Here is a 9,663-nt window from a genome sequence, read left to right as displayed (position 1 = left end):
TCATGCAATGCAACACCCTTGGCTATAAATAGAAGCTTCATTTCTATTCAAAAACCAACCTTAAGGCGCTTGAAGTTCTATACAAGTGAAATCCCAACCTCCATTAAAAGGAATTCTGAGTTTTCTTTTTTCAGTTTTCAAGTTCAATTTTCAACTTCATTGGTTGATCTTTGAACTTCAATTCCTGAACCTTGCTTCCTTGCTACCTCAAGAACAAGCTGCCTCAAAGAATTGGAGTGGATCTAGCATTGAAAAGCTGCACTTCAAAGGTTGTTGTTCAAACTGTTTTCATTCGAAACTCCTTGGATATTGATCATTTCTTGCATTGCTTGGTACCTCTGAAGTCCTCATGTGATAGGCAATTGATTTGAGCTTTTAATTTCATGAATTGAATAAGTTCAGTTTGAACACCATAAATTTCAATCTCAAATTTCTCTCTCTATAGAGATCTTGAGTGGAAACCAAAGGTACAGGGGTGAAGCTTTCCATTGATGTGTGGATCATGCAAAATGATGCAGGTTTAAAAACCTGCAATTCTGGCCGGAACATGGAAGCTCACCGAAGAAGACGGTGGTTTCCACCACCGCCCCCACGTGGCTGAGTTCTTGGCCATTGGATCTGGCCCCTAGGATCTAATCTTGGTCGTGCTTTGTTATGACTTTCATTTAATCCTTATGTTTCGTTGTTGACTATGGATCACCATGAGCGCGTGCTATACAGCCTTCTGATCATCCACGTCATTTAATGAGCCTTGATCAGACGCTCCTTGGTTTTTTCAATTTCTGAATTTCCATCTTAATTTCTTTTATTCCATTTTATTTTAAAAATTCATAACTTCTTCATTTTTAATCATAAAAATATGGGACCAATTGCAAAATTCTCCTTTTAAATTCTAGTTTCTAAAAATGATTTTTAATATTTTTTATGATTTCATTTAATATTTTTTGTGAATTTTCTCTTTTCTGGTTATTTTTAATTCATTTAAAATACTTTCCAATATTCAAAAATGCCAAAAATATTTTCTTAACATCTTTGAATGATGATGAATCTATGAAAAATATTCTCATCAATTTCTTAATTGATTTGAGATTTATTTGAGATTTTAGTTCAATTATGTTATTTTTCTTCATTTTTAATTGTTTAAAATTAGTTTTTGTTTTCAAAAAATGATGAAAATTTTTGTCAAACCTTGTTTGACCATGTTGAACTTGTGATGATCCAATTGGACTTTTCCAAGTTTATTTGAATTGGATTTGAAGTTTGACCTTTATTTGTTTATTTTAATTCAAGTATTATTTTAATTCCAAAAAATACCAAAAATATTTTTATTGTTTCTTGACTTCTAAGCTTCAACTCACTTTTGTTTACCATTGATTGATGTTGATTCCATTCATGTTTGATCAATGTGTGTTGGTTATGTCATTTGAATTTCAATTATGTACATTCTATTTCTTCTTCTTCTTCTTTTTTCTTTTTTGATCAATGAGTTAATGATTGGTGGTTAGCCTTGACATATGAGGGGCTTAACCTTCTTTGATTCAAATCAAATTAATCTTGATCAAAGATCAAGTGAATTGCTTTGCATTAGAGATAGGTTACTTCTTGGTCAAGCAAAAAACCTAAATCCATATAAGATCATTCTTCTTTTCTTTTGGCATGGCAAGTTGTAGGAGCTTGGCTTACTAGTCATGGTCTCTAACTTGTGTTTGCTGCCTATAGTTTTATTGACCGGCCTCAGATAGGTGTAACTACTACATTAGTCCACTTACAATTACTTAACATAACGCTAAACTGTCTTATGGCACACTAACACTAACTACTAATTACTAACTCTTAATTCAAGCATTTAATTCTTGCAATTTACATTAATGCAATTTAATTTCTTGCTCATTAATTCATTTGTCTTTGCCCTTTGCTCACTTGAGCTCATGTTTATGTTAATGCAATTTGCCTTTTGCTCACTTGAGCACATTATTGTGTATATACTATTGCCTTGTGCTTGTTTTGTTTTGTTTGTGTGAACCCAATGCAAATGGAGAAAGGACTTAGATTTAGGACCTTACCTATGCTAATGGAGTTTGAAGAGCAACTAGGCCTCATGCCTTTAGAATGCTAAAATTGTCAAAGAGCAACTAGGCCTCATGCCTTTAGAATGCTTAATCTTGAAGATGAATTGAAAGGATCCTAATTCTAAACTCACTCTTGTCCATTATTTCTATTGCATTGTGGAACTTTTTGATTTGTGTGTTCTTGTGTGCTAGGGATCCTAAACTTGAGCCAATTAGAAGAACCATTGTCATGGACATCCAAGATAAGAGACACAAAAGCCAATTGGAAGATTCCTAGGAGCTTGGTTGATTGTTTGCTTGATTGCTTGAGTTATTTGCTTATTTCTTGCTAAGTCCAAAGGAATGGGGCAACTTGGATCATCTTTATGATCTCAAGAAGGGAACTCCAAGTGGTTTTATTTCTCTTCCCTCGTCTTTGCATGTTTAGGACCTAGCCCTTCTCTTTTTCTCTCCACTCTAACCCAAGCCAAACTTTTGTGCAAACATTAACATTGTTTTCAAAATTAGAAACCTGGGCACTATGCCTTTGATTTTTTCAAACTCTTTTCATAACACTTATTTTGAATTGAATCTTAAGTCAACTTTGACCTTATTTCGTGAATACTTTTCATTTGTAAATACAACTCACTCAATTGTTTTTGTGGTTCGAATGACCATTTATGTTAAAGCTTTTCATAAGCATTAGCTATTAGGTTTGAGTTATCTTAGAGGTTGATATAATACTCACCTGTATCCTTAGTGATGGACTATAAGTCTTCCATGCTTATTATAGGGTTAACCCCTCACTAGCATGTTGAAGCTCTCCTCACATGGTGTATTTGTGGTTTTAGGTTGAGTTTTCTCCCTTTGATAACAAAAGACCTTAAGGCTTTTGGCCAATCAATTCACCAACTTCTTTTGAGATTTTTACCTCGAACTACGAGGTTTTGATCCTACCTTTTTAAGATGGTACGTAGGCAATGGGTTTATCCATTCAAACACAAAATTGTAAATAACTTGTATATTCTTTTCTCATCTCCCCAATCATGTTTGCACAAATATTTTCACAAATACCAACCTACCTTAAAACATTTGTAAAAAGGGCTCCCTTAGAGTACTAAGGATGTTTTAGGTGCTTAAAACCTTCCCATTGGATAACCAACCCCCTTACCCAGATCTATGACATTTTTATTAGTTTTTGATTTGATAAAACTTCTCGGTTTTTGTTCGCTTTCTAACCTTTCCTTTGGATAAATAGAAGTGCGGTGGCGACTCGAATTATATGATTTACTTTTGATTTAGTCAATAAATCTAAAGGTAACGAATACCCCGCTACAGAAAAGTGGCGAATCTACTGGGGATCTATTTGCCTAGTGGGTTTTGCCTACTTTTTACCTTTGTTGTATTGTATGTTTATATTATTTGTGACATATTTTTGTGCAAATTTGGGATGACTGTATTGTTTGTAATGTATGAATTGATTGATATATTAATTGCTTGTGTGCTTGGTGGTCTCTTGTGAGATGAGTTCTATACCCGAACTCGAGTGCACTTATGATAGGAGAATGGCATAGTCTTGTTGACTTGTGTGGAGTTATTCCTTAGCAAGTTGACTTGCAAGCCCATTCACTTGGTGGAGGTTATGTTGGGATCAATAATGTCACACGAGTAGTCGTGGTTAGGCATTACTCTTTCCAATATATGCCTTAGAAGCCAAGGACCTTAGATTACCTATCCCATCTTGGCCTATTTTTAGGACGTAGTGCGAAGATTGTTCAAGTGTAAGATTTGATACGATTGTTACCCGATACTACACTCATAAGAGTCTCTCTTGAGAATATTTTTGGAATACGAGTAGTCGTTTATCCGATAATATCCGAAAGATGGGATGATGACTATGGGAACCTCTTGTAGAACATGATTGTCAGGTGTAACCATAGTACACTCCCTTTGGGGGGTTCTTAACCAAGACTCCATGCTCGTGACTTGCAACAAACCCTTGATTCATGGTTGATCCGTTCTTGTGTATCCTTAATATCAATGGAACTTGGGTGTTGATAAGGTGTAAACCATAATCTACCAAAATGGATGATTGATATTAAGGATGACTTGATCCATTCGATGACCTTTGTGTGGTGTGATTTGCTTAATCCTTGAGTGTGATTGTTGCATCCATGCATTCATGCATTCATACACATCCATATCATCAACAATGAGAAAATTTTCAAGAAACTTAAGAGGTCTATTTGCAAATTTTCAGACATGGATAAGCAAAGAAGAAATACAAAGAAGTACAGTTTCAGACAACCCCACTTGAAAGAGTTAAGGAGTTTGACATCCTACGTATTAGATCCCTTAGAGTTCAAGGCTCGTCATGGGAAGCTTCTGTCTATTCTTGCTACTCAGGTGGATGAAGGTCTGATGAGTGTGTTGGTGCAGTTCTATGATCCCTTGTACCGTTGCTTCACTTTTCCGGATTTCTAGCTTTTTCTTACACTTGAGGAGTATGCCTATCTTGTGGGTATACCTATCCTAGATCAGTTGTCGTTCAGTGGCTTGGAGAGAATTCCTTCTTCCCAAGAGATTGCTGATATGTTTCATATAGATGAGTCTATTATTGGTGCTCATATGACTACCAAAGGTGGAATTCAAGGTCTCCCATCTGATTCCCTCATTGCTCAAGCTACTTATTTTGGGAAGGCCATGAGTGAGGACTCCTTTGAGGCCATATTTGTACTTCTCATCTATGGGCTAGTGTTATTCCCCAACATCGACAATTTTGTGGATATGAACACCATTAGGATTTTCTCTACTCTTAATCCCGTTCCTACTCTGTTGGGTGACACTTATTTCTCTTTGCACATGAGGAATGCAAAGGGTGGTGGTACCATTGTGTGCTGTTTGCCTCTGTTGTACAAGTGGTTTATTTCGCACTTGCCTCAGACGCTCGCCTTCAAGGAGAACAAAGGATGTCCACGGTGATCCACGAGACTTATGTCTCTCACTAATGATGATATCTTTTGGTATAACCGTGTATATGATGATGTGTAGATTATTGACTCTTGTGGTGAAATCTCCAATGTGCCTCTTCTTGGTACATGTGGTGGGATTAACTACAACCCTATTTTGGCACGTCGTCAGCTTGGGTTCCCTTTAAAGGATAAACCTAATAACATTTTGTTAGAGGGTGTTTTCTTTCAAGAGGGTAAAGATCCCCAAAACTTGAAGGGCCGGATGGTCCGCGCTTGGCGCAAGATTCATAGGAAGGGAAGGAAAGAGCTTAGTCCGAAGAATTGTATTGCTTTGGAACCCTATACCTCGTGGGTGAGGAGGAGAGCTTCTGAGTACCGTATGCCCTATGATTATCCGAGACCTACACCCATGGTTATGGTTGGACCTTAAACCCTCCCTAACCAAGGAGTAGAGGAGTTGAGAGATGATGACCGTTCGCGTGCTTCGGTCCTTGAGCGAGAGGAGCTACTTCAGCAACTTAGAGATAAGGATGCGTTGATAGAGTTTCTGGAGCATTAGGTTATCACCGAGCCTGATGATGTGGTTACATCTCTTCTTCCTCAGTCTTCCAGGTTTTGGAAGAGGAAGTATGACCGACTTACCAAGGAGAAGGCAGATATGGAGGCAGCTTATGAGAGAAAGGTGAAGAGGCTTTGTGTAGCTTATCTTCTAGTCTCGAGAGCTTTGGATGATTGTTTCTAGGGTTCCATAGGATGTTCATTTTCCTTCTCTCTTGTATTAAGGTTACCAAGACTGTACTTCTTTGGTGTAAATTTTTTTTCCAGATATTATTGATATGATTTTTCCATATATGTCTAAATGATTAATATGTCCAAATATTTGCAAGTAGAACTCTAAAGTTCCTCTGATAAAAAATAAAATCATATGCATAAGCAGGTTTTGTTCAGGGCTTCTTGTTCAGTGGTCTAACTCTGTGTTCTTCATCTATTTTGAAGACAAGCTGACGCACCGGTACTATACCAGAGCCAACTCATCAAAGCTAATGGATCACCTCGAGCAAGAGAACAGAGAACTCAATGAGGAAGTGGCAAGATTGACTGCCCTGATGGAGTCATTCTTGGCCGTCCAAAGCCAGTCTTCTCCAACACCTTTAACTCCTCCCCAGAGGACGGTCATCTCAGAGGTTGCTTCCTCTACAGTGCCTGCTGCCAGTGCTCACTTTGCTCCGTCTGCTATGCCAGCTGGGTTTCCCTGGGGGATGCCCGCTAACTTTGTTCTAGAGGGTCTCGCCCCTGCATTTGCTTCTCTGCCGGCATCTAGCCCGGTCCTTGCTGTGCCACCTCTAGTCGTGCATACTTTGCCGAGAGTAGATGACACCATTTACCACTCTGAGCCATCTGAGGGCCCAAACGTGTATGAGAAAATGGACGCTATGAACATCAATTCCTTGAGCTGCGCAAGGAACTTAAAACTCTCAGAGGGAAATACATCTTTGGCAAATCTGCTGTTGAGCTTTGTCTCGTGCCTAATGTCAAGATTCCTGTCAAATTCAAAGTGCCTGACTTTGAAAAGTACAAAGGAAACACTTACCCGCTCATCCATCTTGTGATGTATGCATGCAAGATGTCGACTCAGACCGACAACGATCAACTCCTGATCCACTACTTCCAGGATAGCCTGTCCGGTGCCGCATTGAGATGGTACATGGGTCTGGATAGTGTGAACATCCGCTCCTTCAACGACCTTGGCGAAGCTTTCGTCAAGCAGTACAAGTATAACGTTGATATGGCTCCCAATAGGGACGAACTGAGGGTTATGTCCCAGAAGGAGAAAGAAACATTTAAGGAGTACGCCCAGAGGTGGCATGAATTGGATGCACAAATTGTGCCTCTGCTCGAAGAGAAAGAAATGACGAAGATCTTTCTCAAGACTGTAAGCTCTTTCTACTACGAGCGGATGATTGCTAGCTCTCCTTCTGATTTCACCAAGATGGTGAACATGGGGATGCGCTTAGAAGAGGGAGTCAGGGAAGGGAGCCTGACCAGAGAAGAAGGCTCTTCTGCCAAAGGGGCGTTTGCCAAGAAGAAAGATGGAGAGGCGCATGTTGTGTCCTCCCATGTCAAACAAAGAAGACCCTTTGTGAAGAGGAAGACTGTCCAGCCAGTAACCAGCACCAGGTGGCTCATATAGCATCTGCATTCAGAGAGAGTCAACATTATCAACATCAGAACCAGCAACAACAACATCAATAGTATCAGCAACAACAACATCATCCTCAACAGCAGGCCTACCAGCCTCGAAACAACAATCAAACCAACACTAGCTATGATAGAAAGAGGTTCACTTTTGATCCTATTCCAATGACCTACGCTGAATTATATCCTTCATTGATTGAAAGGAAGTTGATTACTCCATGTGACCCACCTACTATACCAACCAACCTTCAGTGGTGGTATAAGCCCGAGCTTCACTGTGTTTATCATTCCGGTGCTCCCGGACATGATGTGGAGAACTGTTACCCTCTCAAGACCAAGGTTTAAGACCTCGTTAGAAGCGGTATTCTGTTTTTTGAGGACATAGGTCCTAATGTCACTACGCCAAAAACTGGAATAGACAGCGCATCTTAGAGGGCGCTTTATTACAAAAGCGCACTCTAAAGTGAAGCGAAAAAATAAGGAGCGAACAACTGGAATAGACAGCGCACTTTAGAGGGCGCTTTTGTAATAAAGCGCCCTCTAAGGTGAAGCGAAAAAATAAGGAGGAGATAGAGGGACAACAATACAGGGCGCTTTTTAGAAAGCGCCCTCTAAGGTTACCCTTAGAGGGCGCTTTTAAAAAAGCGCTCTATAAGTCCATGTGCATTTCCAGTTTATAAAGCGCTTTTGGAAAGCCTTAGAGAGCGCTTTCATAAGCGTCCTCTTAGGCCCCCTTTAGAGGGCGCTTTTTTTCCACAAGCGCCCTCTAAGGTCCCCTTTAGTAAACATTAAAATTATAACATACTGCGCGTTTTGTTATTTCACTCTCTGTTATTTTCGTTCTTTTTCACGTTAGGGTTCTCACTGCTACGATTTTCGCTACTTCTAAGGCGTTCTCCTTCCACCTCTGTTAGATCTACGACGTTTCCTCCTTCTATTAATTCGTTGTTAGCTGTTCGATTTTGACACCATAGGTATTTTTCTAATCTTCATATTACTTGGTTTCTCTTCTGACGTTCGCTATTGTTCATTTTTGGTTTCTCTTCTGACTTCGAAGAACTTAATTGGAGTTCTAGATATATACGGATTCGAGAGTTTCAAGACAAACAGGTTCTTAATCTTAACCACCCTCTTGCCTAATTTTATATGAAGTTTATAGACGTATGCACATTTGTCCAATCTCTCATGTGATCGAATTTTTTGTGTTCTCTATTTACATTTTTCGTATCTATTTACTTTTGAACCACATTTATTGTTCTAACAGTAACTAACTTTACATCGGCCCTGTTCAGCTTCGAGCAATTTTGTATCAATTTGACAAATGAGAAGTTACAGCAGCATTTCAACCAGGTTTGATTTTTCTACTATCTCCTGGTAAACAATTTCTATAGACTCAAATAACACTTTATTATTTCATTATGCAGCATGTCTTCAAAATGGAGCAAGAGGAATATACAAAGGAAGAAATTGATTGGAGTTATATAGAGTTCGTTGATAATCAAGATGTTCTCGATCTTATTGAGAAGGTGCAACTCACCCTTGCATTTTTGTCATTTTAGAAAAGTTCTATCAGTTTGTCATCTCATTCTTGTTTATAACTTCAGAAACCTGGCGGCGTTATTACTCTTCTGGACGAGGCCTGGTACGTATTAAATGACAATAGTTCAAATATTTGTATTATAGTTAATGGTTTCTTTATGTCATTTTACATAATGTAAAGTGGCGTTAGCGCATGCAAATATATATACTTTGAGCAATAACTATGTTTTATAAAACTAGCACTTACCAGTTGAGCTACCCTACCCACTCACTGGCCTAACAGAGAGTTTAATTAAACTTCTTGAACATCGCCGTGGCCAGGATGGCGCATATATTGGATGCATGAAGTCAGGAGACATGATATCAGAAGAGTACTTTCCTCTATCTGAATTAATTCTGATTATTTATTTATGATGATAGATCTGAGGAAATAGTTGCCAGTTTTTATGTGTAGATGGTCCCAGAAGATTTTGTTTTAAGATGTCTAAAATCGTTCATTTTTAAAAATTGAACATGTGTTGAATTTTATTCATTATTATCTGTTATCCATTTTTGTCGAGTTATTACTGTAGGTTTTTATTTTTCAGTAAATACTTTGAAGTTACCATATTTGTAGATGTAACTGATTATCTTAATTTTCATCCCTTTGCAAGTCTTTAGGCATGTCTCATTTTTTCCAATAAAATTTGCATTCCCTGGTGTTTAGGTATTCCCAACCAGTATCTTAATTTCTAATGAGTAATGAAAGTTTCTATTTTGAATTGATATGTACTTAATCTTTTCTTAGTACAATTATATTTCTTTATCGCATGTTATTTTCTCCTTCATAACTACAATATCATTTTGTTTCATAATTTTTTTACAAATTTGACCTTTTCAATTGTGATTTTGTATTCAACTTATATGCT

General features: G+C 38.2%; 1 long non-coding RNA gene across 1 annotated transcript; it reads left to right on the top strand.

Moving 5' to 3' along the window:
* The first annotated feature begins 8,264 nt into the window (after positions 1 to 8,264).
* LOC127128354 (uncharacterized) lies at positions 8,265 to 8,742 on the top strand. The gene is made up of 3 exons (XR_007805859.1): positions 8,265 to 8,326; positions 8,509 to 8,566; positions 8,641 to 8,742. It is a non-coding gene; the product is annotated as an uncharacterized LOC127128354 (long non-coding RNA).
* Positions 8,743 to 9,663: the final 921 nt, after the last annotated feature.

This window comes from Lathyrus oleraceus, chromosome 3, assembly GCF_024323335.1.
Source record: "Lathyrus oleraceus cultivar Zhongwan6 chromosome 3, CAAS_Psat_ZW6_1.0, whole genome shotgun sequence".
NCBI lineage: Eukaryota > Viridiplantae > Streptophyta > Magnoliopsida > Fabales > Fabaceae > Lathyrus > Lathyrus oleraceus.
Note: the sequence above shows the minus strand (reverse complement) of the source record. Positions and strands in the feature narration are given on the sequence as shown.